This window comes from Plectropomus leopardus, chromosome 14, assembly GCF_026936395.1.
Source record: "Plectropomus leopardus strain MGB_pleo_1.0 chromosome 14, ASM2693639v1, whole genome shotgun sequence".
Taxonomy (NCBI): domain Eukaryota; kingdom Metazoa; phylum Chordata; class Actinopteri; order Perciformes; family Serranidae; genus Plectropomus; species Plectropomus leopardus.
The window spans coordinates 6,018,906-6,035,343 of record NC_142189.1 but is presented as its reverse complement, the minus strand read 5'-3'; the positions used below and the strand labels follow the sequence as shown (position 1 = coordinate 6,035,343).

Genomic DNA, 16,438 nt, shown 5'->3' with positions numbered 1-16,438 from the left:
AGATTTTCAGTTTTACTTGATTTTTTTTTTCTTTTTAAACACATTTAATGAGCATTGCTGGATAGACCTTCATTTCCAGTGACTGCTTGTAATAAATAAATAACTTGACTGAAAATTTCAAATTTTTGTTTATAATAATAAAGTAATAGTAAGTATAATTTGTTTATAATAATAAAGTATATTTTTTTTATTAAATCCCAATTAGTCATATACAATACTGTTAATTATAAAAAAGGACTGCTGTGTAGTACAAAATAAACACTTCTTGTAAATCCTTAATGTTTTCACTGTTTCTGTCAGACACTGATGCTCTTTGTGTCACATCTGGAACAGCAGCTCCACCTCTGCTCGGTCTCCAGGAAACAGAGGCGTTGGTGTGTGTTCACTGTGCGTTCACCGTGTTTCTGGCTCCATTAACAGTCGTCTCACTGAGGAGGAACACGTGGACGAGCGCTGCCTCCACTGATATGAAGAGGTCCCTCTGAAGTCAAGAACCATCTCCTCGTGTGTGTCGTTGACTTTGAGGGAGAGAGATTGCCGCGTCTCTGCGGGCTGACTCATGCTTGTTAGTGAGGAGCTGCTCTGCTGTGCAGTCATCAGCGGATTTAATGACATGATCGCTGTGATGTGTGGTGATGCAGGCCCGGGTCAGCGGGGGGACCAGTTGGGACTGTCTGACTGCCTGTTGCTAGGAGCTGCGCAGTGATGGTCAGCAGGGTCTGAGGATTGAGTGTGATGATGCTGAGTCACAGTCAATAAGCAGAGTCTCGAGTGAAGCAAATTTCAGTACAAGAGGGGTCACAGATCAAACTCACCTCATGATAACATGAGCAAGTGGAAAGGAGAAGGAGTCTGTTGAAGTAGCAGCAGTGATAGAAGTAGTAGAAGTGGTACTTTCTACAATAACAAGGGAATTAGGAAACATACCGCTCTGCTTCTTCTTCACTGAGATTCATTCTTGACTGATATATTAATGCAACCCAGTCATCACCATAAAATGTTAGGATTGTCCATTTCTGCAAACCACTGATAGGTTACATTTGTATGTTTTTTTTTTTGTTTATTTGTTGAAAAGAAACCTACATCCTTGTCAGTATTAAAAGCAGGTATGTTTGTATTTGGGTCTCATTTATGTCCTTGACCAACAAAACATGTTTAACTGACTGAAAAAGAGATGATATATGGATAACATGAAAGTACTGATCGTACATTTAATTTAATTTAATTTTCTCATTTTATTTTATTTTTTGATGTTTGTTATATTACTTTAATATTCTATTTTCATGTATTTATTATATATTTTCATTATATTTATTTATTTCATCCAATTAATAATTAATGAATTTCATTTCATTTATAATCTGTTATTCTTACTCTTATTCTTATTATTGTTGTTGTTGTTGTTGTTGTTGTTGTTGTTGTGACTGTTATTGTCATTATTCATTTTATTTTCTTTGTCTGTTGGAAAGTGTGACTGTATGAGGGGATATACATTTGCACGTACGTTTTGATATACAGTTAAAAATTCAATGAAAAATAATGCTAAAAAAAAATAAAAGCAGGTGTAAAGTTTTCCATGTTCACCGTATTAGTTCAGCACCGTATTAGTTCAGCAAGCATACATTTGTTAATAATTAGCATTTAGACACAAGCGGAGGCTGATGGGAATGTCAACACTTTGGACATAAAGTAAATGTTGATGTGATGAGGGGATGAAAAATCAGATTATCACCAAAGTTCATCCTGTGTGGACAACATGACTTTCTGAAACAAAAATTAGATGGAAAACCATACAGTCGTTGACAAGACATTCAGCTCAAAACGACAAACAACAAAGGATCAGAAAAATCATTAATCCTCAGGGAGTCATGACTGTCTGTACTAAATGTCATTTTCCATTCAGTCTGGTGAACGGACAAACACACCCGCAGCACGGCTAAAAATATTATACGGACTGATAAAAACTAATATGGTCAAAACACAACAAAGGATATGAGACCATGATAGTTAATGCTATTCACACTGAAGGTCATTTATAAAAGAGGTGTTTTTTTAGAATCGACTCTCTCAAAGGCACTTACACAGAAAAGGCCACTCAACATCATATCCTATTAAATTAAATTAAACTCTCCTGACTGCTGAAATAGTGAGAGTGCCTCCTGTTGGATTTAAAGATTTATCAGCTGATTTCCTGCCCTACTCCTCACCCTGAACCCTGCAGTGTGTCTGCTACTGGAGCACACGGCAATATGAAGATTAAAAAACAGCATCGAGGACAGAAAGAGATTCCTCCAGCCTTCTCTCTTCCTCTCTCACATGCATCATTCAATAGTAACACTCGAGGGCTTACGAAACATTTTTTTTCTTCTTGGGAAAATCTCCTTAAAACCCACTCTGAAAATAAAGCCCTGAGGGTGTGAGAGCTTTGAAAGAGACATCAGATGGGCTGAGAGGACGTCCTGTCCTCCCCTCCAGCTCTGAACAGTCTGCAGCAGCTCTGGAGCTTTACGCGTCCGGCTGGTGTTTCATAAACTGCAGGAGCGTGGCTGTTTAGCTGCTCCTTAACAGTCAGGATTTCCCCTCATGTCATGATGTAACGTCCACAGTACGCATATTTACTTCAAACATGCCTTTGATTTATTCTGATAAATTACGTCAAATCGTTACCCAAGACTCTGTTTCTCATGGTGCCGCTTTCCTTTTGGATTCTGCAAATAATGGACATGTTACAGCTTAGATTTTTATGTACTGTTTACTTTGCATCTTAATGTTTCGCTGTGGGTTAGGTTTAGGCACAAAAAACACTTGGTTGTGGTTATAAACAGATAGTGTTTAGGTTTAAAATACCTGGTTTGTTCGCTGCAATTATGGCTGGAAATGTCCTGAAAAAATATTAGCTTTTATCGCTACAAACAAAGCCAACCCCTCATTCAAAAATACCTGCTTTTGTTGCCACAGTCACAGCTGGAAATGTCCTAAACTCTTCTTAAAAACACTTGCTTAAGTCACTTGGAAATAGAAGATCATCATAGCCAGAAATGTCCCAAACTCGAAAATAAATACCTGCTTTTTCTGTACAATCGCAGTGGGAAAAGTCCCAAACTCTCATTAAGACACTATATACTATAATCATGGCTGGAAATGTCCCTAAATCAAGCTAAAAATATTTGTTTTTGTTGCAACGATCACAGCTGAAAATGTTCCAAACTCTTGTTAAAAAAATACCCGCTTTTTTTGCCCCAAAGAAAAAAGCAAGTATTTGCAAATGTCCCAAATCATTCAAAGAATAACAGTATTTGTTGAGACTGTCTTGGCTGGAAATGTCCCAAACTCTAGTTAAAAAATACACACTTTTGTTGCAGCAATCACAGTTAAAAAATGTCCCAAACTCTTGTTAAAAGAATATGTGCTTTTGCTGCAGCGATCGTGTCTGGAAATGTCCCAAACTCTCGTTAAAAAATACCTACTTTTGTCACTGCAAAGACAGCTGGAAATGTCCCAAACTCTCATTAGCAGTGGTGGCTGTAGTGTTTAGCTTTAAATTTTAGGGGAGATTTGCAGAAATAACTCACAGATGATTCCCACATGACTTCATTAACTTGCGTCATTTGAAAACATAACTGACTCTAAATATTTCCCCGTCTTTGTATCCGTCCTTCTGTCACGCTCTGAATAAAACAAATGAAGGAGACTTGTGTGGGTTAATCCTCCATGAAGGCCGGGCTCCGCGAGGCGGTCCGGGCCGGTCTATTGTGTCTGGGTGTGTGTGCTCAGCTGGGACGGCTGTAATACTGAACCCCAGCAGGGCGAAGCAGGAAGCTGTCTGAGTATTTATATCTCGCTCCTCTCCAACAATACGGAGCTGTGAACGAGCCAAGTCCAGCAGGATCTCACACTGACTCGCCCACAAAACCATCACAAGACAATGTTTGTGTTTGAAGATAATTACTATGTTAACTTTTTATCTTTATTATAGCTTTCTCTGCTATTCTGTGTACAAGTTATGTGGCGTTTACTCAATATTTGAAAGTATAAAGGAGTTGTTAGTGACTAAATTTCTTTTGGTTTTGTGTTATTAAACATGTTTTTGTGTTGAGGAATGGGCCAAATGTTTGGTATGACATGGAAATAAAAGCTAACGATTATGCTATAATATCACTTTAAAAGTCATATGTATATATACATATGTTGAATTTTGTTTTCACTTTTTTATTTTTTGATTTAAAAGACTTTGTAGTTCAATTACAAAATGTTCTATGTTGAAATGTAATTCTGATTTTATTTAATGTCATGTAATTTATTCATGCAATACCTTTCTGTCATAACAGTTTTGTTTTATTAAAAATATTTATTTTTAAAGCATTCTGTATTTTTAAAAAATAATTATTTCAATTTTATTAAATTGCCAGCACAGATATTCACTTTTGATTATGGTTACATTTTATTTTTCTCTCATTTTTAGGTTATATATTTTAGCCGTTTTAGTGTGGAGGCTGGTTATTGATCTTGATATCACTAGATCCGCGAAAAACAACAAAAATACCTGACGGTTAACTCAAGGTCCACTTGATAAAACTGTGAAATTCAGTTTAGCGTTCTGTAAAAAGATGTGTTTACAGTTTCACAGCATTTATTCAACATTTATGAACTCCTTTAATTTATTTCGCTGCATAAACTGATTAACTGCAGCCAAAGAAGAATTAAGTTGAAAACTCAAACAGTTTGGGGTTTAATGGCCAAAAACACCAGAAATAAACTTATTTTTCTTTCTTGACATTCGTGAACAGCTCCAAAAAGCCTTTGTCAGATGCTTTCATCAGACATTTATCTTCTCAGAAAGGTGACCAACAGACTGAACGAATACCACCATAAAACCAAGGTGATAAAAAAGCCCAAACTGAACTTACATAAGGAGCTAAACAGTGAGGCTTCAGAAGACGCAGTCAGTGCTGTCCTGTGTGTTAATGCCTCCTCACAGAGGTTAGTACAGTCCGAAAACACTCCTGTTATTGACACGTCTGTTGGGACAGACAGAGACAGAGACAGAGACAGAGAGGTCAGAGTCACAATATTGAAATGTTTGCCTTGAGGCAGCGGAGTGTAATGAAAGTCCTCCTCAGGTGGGAGAGCTCCCACATCAACACCTGCCATTGCTCCTGCTGAGCCGCCTGATGGAAAACAGCCACCACCGATAAACAGTCTCAGTCGTTCACTTCAGCGAGGCCACTGCATCGACGGAGCAGGGTGAAAATACAAACAAACAAACAAACAAACAAACATATGTTTAACCCTTAGGGACTGCTTGTTGCATTTTCACGCTTTCCATTCTTCATGTTTTGATCATTTTGGCTGTGGTTCATGTGTATGGCGTAAATTTTGCCATTTTTCCATCTGATGATGTCCTTTTTATCATATTTGCCATATGGAGAATAGACAGGGAACTATTACAATCAATGTTGCTGCAAATCTTTTTGCTCTTTGTTCCTATTCAAAGTACCCCCAAAATCCCTCCATGTGCATCTGTCTTTGGGGCTGTTGGTTTTGTTTGTTTTTATCGTGTTAATTAAGCTTTTTTTCATTGTTGTCAGCATATTCTCAGATCTTTCAGTTCATTAGAAGTCATATTGGACATTTTTAATTCTTTTATCAGTCTGAACACACAGGCCGATAGTTCCTGTTTATTTAGCGATATTTTATGTGAGTGTTTGTTATATTGTGGCTTTGAAGACTCTTTCCTGCAGCTGAAAGGTCACCGGTTGGAGCCAGCGTGAGTCCGTCAGCTCCTTCCACTTCTGTTGACGAGTCCCAGAGCGATACAGCGACCCCCCACCTGCGCTACCAGCGATTCGCCCCGAAACATCGCGCCAGCCGAGCGTCTGAAAGTGTAAATGCAGAGCGTGCGGGCTGTACAGTAAAACCTCTGCGAGGCCTCCTGACAGCAGCAGCGAGCGTTTCATCAGACGGGGGCCCGCCGCTGCCTGTCTCATAACTTCCTCTCTCTTTGATCCCCAACCCTGCAGTCATATGCAAAGCAGGTTGGGAAGACGCCGCCATGCTGGGAGCGATCGCATGTACAGAGCAAAGAGTGGAGTAGACTGCGTTTCATTTTCAGAGGTTAAAGTCTGGCAGGGAGCTTCACACTGACACACCGGAGCTGTGAATTATAACAACACGCTTTTCTTATGAGACACAATTCTCTCAAGTCCAACAACAACACGTAAAAGATCCTTAAACTTGGAGGGGTGCTGCTTATAGCCGAGAGCATCATCATCATCAGATGGCGCTCACTTCGCACAGAAGCGTCATTATTTTACTATTTTAAAGTAAAAACATTTAAGAATCGTTGATGTGCAGGAAAACTTGCAATTTCTTTTTCCTGGTGAACCTCCCTTTGCGTCCACGTGCCTCGCCCTTTTCTTCTCTAGAGTTAGTGAGTCCATACATTTCCCAGAATGCCTTTTAAGTGTCCCCAAAAACGGGACTAATGCTGCATTCATATGATGTCAGAAGGTCGTACTTTCCTAGTTTGGAAGTCGCTCCTCCAACTTCATCGAGTTCACGTGCTTTGAGGTCATAAAGTGGGAACAACATCGAAGCTACAAAGAAGACGGGATTCATTTTAATGCTTCGAGCGTTTGTTTCCAGTTTATTCATGACAACAAAGAGCAAAGGAGACCAATTAGTTGAGCCATGACTTCAAAGACAGACATTTTAAATCACTAAAATATAGCTGAGTCACTCTACATGGTCTGTGGTTTACATTAACACCATATTACACTTAGCATTTGATCAATAATTGATATTTAATATGTGAATTAAGAAAAAAAGTTTCTTACCATTTGCCAAATATTGACTTTTTCTCGCCATGTTTGTGCATTTATGACATCAAGTCAGCAACTCGTGCTATAAAATTATGTCTGAGTTACCAAACTGTTTTTCCGCAGCGTTTCTCAGCAGCATTTGAGCTACAAAACTGTGTTTTTTCACTGTCACATCACAGTGTTTTCCAGCGGCATCCGAGGCACTGAACCTGGGTATTTTTATCCAACCCTTCCTTGCTTTTCAAGCAGATTTTGTGCACTCAAACATACCCACCCTAACCCTTTTAACCCAAAACACGATATTTTCCGAACCATAACCAAGTGATTTTTTTACCCACACCTTCACTTTACTGGGGAACGTAAAGTTTCAACGTACCCACTCTGCCTGTTAGCAAAAATGTGTAATATAAACATTGTTTTTTTTGGTAATTGGGTTGTAACGGCTTGTATGTGATACAACAGGATCTCTGCTCATGTTTAAATCTTTTTCCTCTCTGCTGCGGATCAAAAAGACCTCATGTTCATGTTGAAAACATGTAATATTTAACACTGTCGTTCTGCACCCGCACAAAATAGCAAAGCCCGTTAGAGCAGTGGTTCCCAACTGGTCCAGCTACGGGGTCTGGATATTTCTTTAGTCTTTAGCTAAAGGTCCAAACTTGAGATTCCACATTTTCAATTTTATATCACAAAATGAAAACAACGAGTTGGCTCAGACCACAAAGAAAAAAAACATATTGCAAGACTACAAAGAAAAACTTCAAACTTGACCATTCAGAAAGGATCTGTGACCCACCAGCTGGGAACCACTGTGTTTAAGAGCTACACATCCAGTATTTTTTTATGGTTCTTCAAAATAAATGTCCTCTCTCCTACTCTGGGACAAATGCCTGTGCTCTAAATATGATAAATGTTGAGTGGGACATGTCTCCTGTGCCCCTTCACCCATCTTTGTACTGCGCACTGATGGCAAACTGTGCAAGCTTGCCAAAAACACTGGCAAAAGTGTTCAAATGGCTTTGTAACGCCAAAAACAAAGACGAAACTCTATTACCTGACAAAAGATCTTCAGCTGCACAGCGGTGTACAGAGAGATCTCCTGCAGTGCTCAGACCTCACACTGTCACGACTCAGGAAATGCAGGAAAGGACCTAAATGCAGCCAGTCGAGGCAGCAGGATGATATCAGCGGTTTATTGTTGAAGCGAGGGAATGGATAGACTTGCTGGCCTGAAAGCAATAGTGCAAAACACAGTGCAGTTTTAACGACCTGCCAAGGAGTGAATGGAGACGGGCTGATTAACCCGTTCAGATCCCAAATGGACTTAACTTTTCTAGGATGTCTAATTCTATGATTACTGTCATCTGACCACCCAAATGCACAGACTTACAATTTTCCATCATTTTAAACAAACAAATAACCTGCACCAATGGCCAAATAGGTAAAAAAGATGAAAAATATTAAACAGCAAACAAATCTTCAATTAGAGAAAAAAAAGCATAACAACACCACAGAAAAAGGTATAAATGATAACAATAAAAACAATAAATCATGTCTGTGAATTAACCAAAGCAGCATTATCTAGCATCCAATTAAAATGATCTACAGACATATCATCACATTTTTTTGTGTTTGGAAAATAATTAGGTCAAGTGATGAGAAAAGGAGGGAAAGTCCGAGGGCATCCGTTGGATGGATGGAAAATGACAAAGAAGCGACTGTGGGGAATATGTGGCTGGAGAGGACAAACTGTGACACATAACTGATTCACAGATTGAACTCCGGCCGTCACGTTCTCAAACATTCGACCTGCAGATGACGACGGTGTCTGCCGACGATCATGTTAATGCTGCGAGGAAACAGCAGCAGCAGCAGCTCTGCTTTCTAGAGACTTCAAAGTTCAGTCTGACGGATCCTCGCAGCCTCAGTCTGCCATGGATTTTTAATGCACCCGCTGCTAAGCTAACAACAATAAAGAAACACTCCTCTTTAATACAGAGAGCATCTGAGTTTTCTTTCCGAGAATCCAGTCTTTTCTGTCGCAAAAACACAGACACACACAGGAGTATGGAGACATTGAGGAGGGGAAAAACATTCTTGGTGACCTATTTGGTTACTTTTATCAGGATATGGTGACTTTATCTGCTTAATATGAGGGTGGAGACGACACACACTCACACTCACTCACTGAGGTTATACTGGCCTCCATAGGGGGTCTTTGCTGCAGAGCAGAGCAGCTGGTTGGCCTCGATACTCGAAAAGAGTGTGTGTGTGTGTGTTTGTGTGTGAGAGTGTATAACAATAAAAATATTTCGGATATGTCATTGTGGGTCTGTGCGTCAAGAAACTGTTGTACTTTAACAGTGTGTCGCTCATGAAGAAAACAATAGAGATGTGTGGGAGGAAGACAGAGAGGGAGTACATATAGGAGTGCATTATGTGGCCAAAAGTATGTGGACAGCCAAACATGTCACTCGTGTTCACTTTGTTGCCTAATCCCAGTCATCGTGACGGTCCTCGCTGTTGTATTAACCATAAGGACAGTGCAGCTTTATGCATGCTGTGACATCACGGTAATGAGCTGCATCATCCCACCGTGACGTCATCCCACCATGTGCATTTGGTGACATCACCGCAACGGCATCCCGGCGAGTAAACAGCTGACCTAAAATGTCATAGGCAGGCGCAGAAGTTCCTGACAGAGATGCATCATGTGATGAAGTTGGAGTGCACGTGTCTGGCGGTTGCAGTTTGTGGCAACACCAGCAACAACGACAGTGTAAAGAGTGAAAAGAAAGAAATAAATGTTTGTTTTTAAAGTGAAACCAAAAGTCACTTTAGTTATTTTAATGTCTAAAATATGACTGTTTACTTAATTAAATGTCAAAATATGTTTTTCCATGCCCTCCAGAACAAATACAAAGAAGCAGTGCTATCTGCAGAATGATATAATTTGTCTTTGACTTCCCAAACTGAAAAATAAACAAGAGGATTTTATCATTTGGGTGAAAAAAATTGATAAAAAGAGTAATGCTGTCATTTTTCTTGGGAGAAAAGTCTCAGTCAGCGTTTAGATTTCCTGTCTTTCGAATAACGAGGTCCAGACCGAAAAGGATTGTCCACATACTTTTGGGCAACACCAGACAGATCAGTGTCAGATAGAGAGTGAGGGAAGTAGAGAGAGAGAAGAAGAAGAAGAAAGTGCAGGGAAATGAGTGTGAAAGAGAAAGAGAGAGGAGAGAGAGGTGACAGTCGGAGAGGTGAGAGAGGAGAGAGGGAGGAGGCGTGAGTTTGCATAAAGAGGAGCGGGAGGGGCGAGAGACACTGAGATACATAGGAGAGAGACAGAGAGAGAGAGAGGGCGAGGTGACATTTAAAAATTGAGAAGAAGAGCGAGCAAAGAGGTCGAAGAGGGAGATTTGTGTGTGTGTGTGTGTGTGTGTGTGGCAGCTGTTTATTAAACTGATGTCAGCTGGTGTGTTTACGCCTTTTTAATTGCGAAGACCAAGGCGCGACAATGTCAGATGACACTCAGGTCGACACACACACACAGACAGACTGAAAAAAAAAAAATCATCAAACAGTGATGACGAACTTGAAGATGCAGCCAGTCACATCCACAGACTGTATAAACATGGACTTGGTGTATGTGTGCGTGTGTGTGGGTGGTAAGGGTGGATGTTCGGGTGCCTTTGCGAATATGTGTGGGAATATCTACATGATTGTGTGTGTGTTGTTGCGTACATCTAGGTGGGGGTGGGAGGGTCAGGCTGTCTGTATTTTTCTTGATTTTCATTGATGTTTTTCATTTCTGTTATTGTTTTTAATCTCTGTGAGGCACTTTGTGTTACTCTTTGTATGAAAAGTGCCATACAAATAAAGATTTGATTTGATTTGATTTGATTCTGTTTGGACGCCGTAAATTTTGGCATTTTGGCCGTCAATATTCTTGGACTTTTGGAGCCAGAAGTGACCATATTTGGACAAGAGGACGGAGTCCAGTGACAAAAAACCTAATATAGTAAAAGTAGGCGGGTTTCCATTACAGATCTGTTCAACTTAAGAGATATTTTCAAAATTGCAATAAAACACAGTTGCGAGATGACTGTGTTTCTATTGACCGAATTGTCTCACGGTGTTACGCGAGTTTCCTCTCACGATAACATTCCAGTAACCATGGTGATGGATGTTCAAAACATCGGCAGGTTTATTTTTATTGCAGCCACTCAATAAAGCCAATCGAATATCACCATCATTTATTTCTCTCGTATAAGAGTCTCGATCTCTTTCTCCGCCCATACATACTGCGCCATGTTTTGTAGAAAGTCACGTGACTTTGTTGTACTTCTTCTTATTATTTGGGTCTACTGGTGGTTGGCATCCATGAAGTTGCATTACCGCCAACAAGTGTTGCACATCATATGATCTATAAAAGCGGAAAAAAAAGTGTTCCCATTGCAGTTTTACAAAATGTGGCTTTTACGAATCGCCTGAAATACCACCTTGTGCAAGCGTAAAAACATTTTGTATTCACATTTCATTTCAATTTGTGCAATTTGAGGATTAATGGATATCCGTCTCGTTTATGTTGAAAAAGTCAACCCCATTCATAAAAATGGAATCATTGCAAGACGGTCGTTGGAAAAGATGTGCATGACGATGCAATTTGTGCTTCAAACCGCCTCACTCAGAGACTTTGCTCTACACTTTTACATCCCTAGAAGCATGTGATAGTGATGAGACATTTCCGGAAAAATCTGCCTCGAGCAGAAACTGTTCTGGTTTCTCAGCAGGACGATGAATAAACAGATGCAGAATAAAAACAAACTGACAGGAACAACCAATTCAGCCGACACATTCGGGAATAGTCTAAAAGAGTCTGTGTGTGTGTGTGTCTGTGTGTGTGTGTGTGTGTGTGTCTGTGTGTCTGTGTGTGTCCAGAGAAGGAAACAGCCTCACCATCGAAACAAAAAGCTCGTAATGAATCACCTCTCTCTCTTGTTTCTTTCCTGTAACGAGTGACCAGCAGCTCCTTCTCTCGCAGCTGCATTAATCAACGCCTTCAGTAACGATCCCCCTCCGCGCTCTCCTTTAACGCCTCTAAAACAGAGAGACAGCATTTTAAAAAGATCACAGATAACTTATTCACAGTCATTTGTTTGAAACTTTTTAACTTTTAAACCAACAATGAGAAAGCTCTTTTTTAAGTTTTGTCCCAACTAACACTGGAAGGAAAAATCAAGACAAACAAATTATCATATTCAGGTGGAGATAATGGTGTGGAAATAACTACTATGCAATGATGCAAAAGCAGAAAATTACACAATTTTAAATAACATGCCATTTCAGATTTCTCACACAGTTTAACACAGGTGTTAATTCAGCTGAACGCAAACCTGTTTAGTGTAAAATGTTGTTACACTGCTCATTTCTAAGTTTTAACTTGTTGTTGCTTCCTCTCAGAAACATGCTTGCGATCCTGAAAGCCTTTTTCCGCCTTAACCGTTCTCACTCCAAACTCACCAAATAGTGCCACTTTGGCAGAGCTTTCAGTGTACGAGTGTGACACCAAAAGCCTGCCATGATGCTGGCTGACAGCTGGATGGCACCGGCGTGTTGCATCCACATGCAGCACACACGGGTGATGTCACTTGAAAACGAGGCTGGACAGAACCGGTCGCATGTGCATGAAACGCTAATGGACAGCATCAGTTACTATGAAAGATAAGGAGCATGAGGGTGCTACATGTCACTCTTTTGTCTAATCCTAACCACTGTGACGGTCTGTGCTGTTATGTAAACATAAGGACCATGCTGCCTCATCCCACCATGTGCATTTGTTGACATGATGGTACAGGCTGCCTCATCCCACCACGACATCAGCCCACCACGTTCATTTGTTAACAGCTGATGCATAACGTTACCTAAAACGTCATAAGTAGACAGAGAAGGTCACTGAAAGAACGGCACCACTTGATGGGTTGGAATGAGATCATGTTGCCAAGTACCATCAACTTTTACAGCGATGCATTTACAGCGACGCATCGGTATATACAGTATGTGAGACTGAAAAGAACAATCGTTTACAAAAGAGGTACAAAAATTACCAATAAAGTAAATAAATACATTTTCAGCTCTGTTCATCCTGAGGTATTTATTTCAAAATAGTGACCGGACTTCATGGAACTGATTTATATGCAATTATATGTAACACATGAAACATGGCTAGATAGAAAATCTGAGTTAGGGTTTGGAAAAAAAAAAAGTAAATAAATTTAGTTTCGTTTCATCACAGCAAGAGACAGCAAACAAGCACTGAAGAACAAAATACTAAAAAGTGAACTTCCCCTGCAGTTAAACTGCTGCAGCCTCCGGAGAGAGCGCTTCAGGAGGAAGAACAACAAGATGTAATTATGAGTGGAGGGAACTGAATTTGAAAAACAAAGATTAAAAAATAACCAACAGAGTTTGTGAGGCAGATCCATGCAGCAACAGCAGTGCTGATTTTTATTCATGCAAATGTCTTTTTGTGTTTTTAACTGGAAAAGTGCCACGTTTCCTCCCTGCTGAGTTCAAATAAATCAGTATATTTTAATGCTTTTTTTTTAGTGTAAAAGTCAACAGATGATAAAAAATGCAGCATTTTTACAGCAGAAGATGAAGGCTAAAAATATTAGAGACTAATTCTTCAAATATTATGATTTTGTTCGAAAAATATCTTCGACCTTATGTGACAGATATTTTAACTATCATCAAAATATTAGGGTGATATTGTCAAAGCATTATAATTTCATTCTAAAAATACTGAGTTACTATCCCCAAAATATTACAACTTTGGTCTTAAAATATTTTGACTACAAATATTCAAACTTTATTCTCAAAATATCATAACTTTGCTCTGGAAATATTATGATGTAATTCTTTAAATATGAAAACTTGATTGAGACTTTTTTGAGATTTCACCCCAAAATGTAGCTTTTTTATAAAAGAAATCATCTTCCACATTTTAATTTTAAGCCTATAATCTCAAAATATTACTTCTTTTTTGTTTGTTTAACGAATATGGGTATTTTTGTTTTTTTCCCCCTGAAATATTTTGACTTAATCTCTCAACATCTCTAACAGTGGCCCTAATACTTCATTACATATTTTTATATTTTAGACTAAAATAACGTTACTGTTTGTTTTTGGCTAAGCTAACAGCAAACCACCAAAACAGAAACATTAGTCATAAACCAGTTCACATAGGCTATTATTTAGTGTTACTAAAATGACATTGTACATTTAATTCGTTTTATGTTTGGTGCCCAACCTTTAGATATGTCTTATGCACTAAAGTTTAATATTATTAGCCTATGGATGTTGTTTTAATAGGTTTTTAATTTTATTATGCCATTTTTTTCATATTAATATCTGAAAAAACCTGAAACAACAAACTGCTATTGTTAATATTATGAACATTGTGAAGTATTCAGGTATTGTCTTCACAAAAGAAGAACAAAAGGGTAAAAAGGTTAAAAGCAGAACTAACAGTAAAGTTAAAACATTAACCCGAAATGTCTGCAGAACAGTTTGTTCTCTGCTGGAGGTGTAAACCAGTCCGTCCGTCCGTCCATCCGTCACTAATATTTCATAAAGTACTTCAGTTCACCTATATCGCCATAGCAACCTCAGCCTGTTTTTAATTGGAGCCTGAGGCCAGTCTGCATCCCTTTCATCTTACACTCACACACACACACACACACACACACACACACACAAAGACACACTGTGTGCATCTCTCTGCTGTCACACAGACGCATACAGATATACTTCTTTATGTTTTTAACACACACACACACACACACACACACACACACACACACACACACACAGACTGCTCTGAGGCGTCGTCTCCCGGTAGGATGGAGCGATGTGGTGTCAGTCATCGCTCTTCATGTTAGAGGTTCAAATCTGGTTCACGAGTGTCAGTCAGTTTGTCTCCGTTACGATGACTTCCTCCCTGTTCGTCCTTTTCCCTCTGCAGCAGGTTTACAATCTTTTAACAGTCAGCCGCGCCTTATAAAACAGTTTTAAAGATGAGGTATAACTTTATTTATCCTGAGGGAAATTGCTGTGCAGCAGTTCAAGTATGACGTGAGAGAGAGCGCACACATATAGAGAGTAAATAGAGAATACAGGTATCAGTAAAGTGCAATCCAAAATATGCACAATGCTTAAAATATAAACAGGTTAATGGAAGAATCACATATACGTGATACCAAAAACACATTAAAAACACATGACATAAAAAAATGCAAAACTTAAATAAATAAAATAATAATTAATTAATAAATAAAAAGCATCATCACAGGAATTTTTTTAAGGACATTGAGCTGAAGAAGTGCAGCTCCAGGCCTGCGATTAGAGCTGGTTAAGCAGCTTAATGCTGCACATTTATACATATTTTGAGTGTTTCTAGATCTTGTTGTTGATGCACTGAAACTGAAAATTTTAATTTGAATTGAATTGAATTTGAATAAAAAAAAATCACTATGTTCTTCCATAAAAAATCATAAAGCGACATTCTGCAAAAGAAGAATTATTAATTTTAAAAAATGATAACTTACAGCAGTGAGTTTTCTCTGCCTCTGCCATTGCCGCTCGTTGGTGCGAAATGCATCATGGCTGTCCCAAATCCACACAAGTCACGCCCCAAAGCATCCTCGATTAAAAAGGTGGAGCAAGACCACATCCGGAAATTTGGTTCAAACTTAGCTAGATGTGGACTTTGAACTGGAACACCACTCGGGCCTCTCACAAGTCCACATGAACACAAGTACCACCAGACTGAGAACGGCCTACCGAATACACGAGGGGAGACAACGAGACAACGAGACACAGGTGCAACACATCAGGGCAGGTAATCACACAGGCAGGAAACACGGGAGGAGACGAAGTGAAGAGACCTGAAACGAGGTAACGTGAGTTTTAATGTAATTCAGGACACACGAGATACGAAACATGAGGATAACAAAGAAGGCAATTTAACTAAATGTGACGGGTTCTTTCATAACAGATCATATTTAACACAACCGTCTGATTAAAAACCCACCGTGATCATACGGACCACTGAGGTCACTGAGGTCAGGACCTCTGTATTTTTTCTGAGGTGTATATCTGAAACTTATCTTAAAAACTTACTGACGACACTCAATGATTGTGTGTTGGTGGGTGATGAAGTGAATGCTTTTGTCGTCAGTATGCAATCGCAGTCAGGTTATATATATATATATATATATATATATATGTGTGTGTGTGTATGTATATGTATATAAATATTTTCTTCAGATTTTACTTTAAGTAAAAGAGTTAAATTACACATTTTATTAAGAAAAAGTGAAAGTTTGCAAAAATACAGATACTCCTCGAAAATACTTCAATACTGGGGCGGCCTTTAGGTAGTGTATGCACCCCATTTTTCTGAGGCTTCTGCAGCGGCCTGATTTCAAGTCTGGCCTGCGGCCTTTTTCGGCATGTCGTTCCCCCTCTCTCACCCACCTTTCCTGTCTCTCTTCAGCTGAATAAAGGAATAAAGGGAAAATGCCCCGAAAAAATAATCTAAAAAAAAAAGAAAA

The 16,438-nt window shown here is 39.1% G+C and overlaps 1 long non-coding RNA gene across 1 annotated transcript; it reads right to left on the bottom strand.

Annotated features, from left to right (window-relative positions):
* Positions 1-252: 252 nt before the first annotated feature.
* Positions 253-15,664, bottom strand: LOC148187402 (uncharacterized). The gene is made up of 4 exons (XR_015778718.1): positions 15,431-15,664; positions 11,811-11,921; positions 7,876-8,050; positions 253-719 (listed from the first exon to the last, which is right to left on the bottom strand). It is a non-coding gene; the product is annotated as an uncharacterized LOC148187402 (long non-coding RNA).
* Between the last annotated feature and the right edge of the window lie 774 nt (positions 15,665-16,438).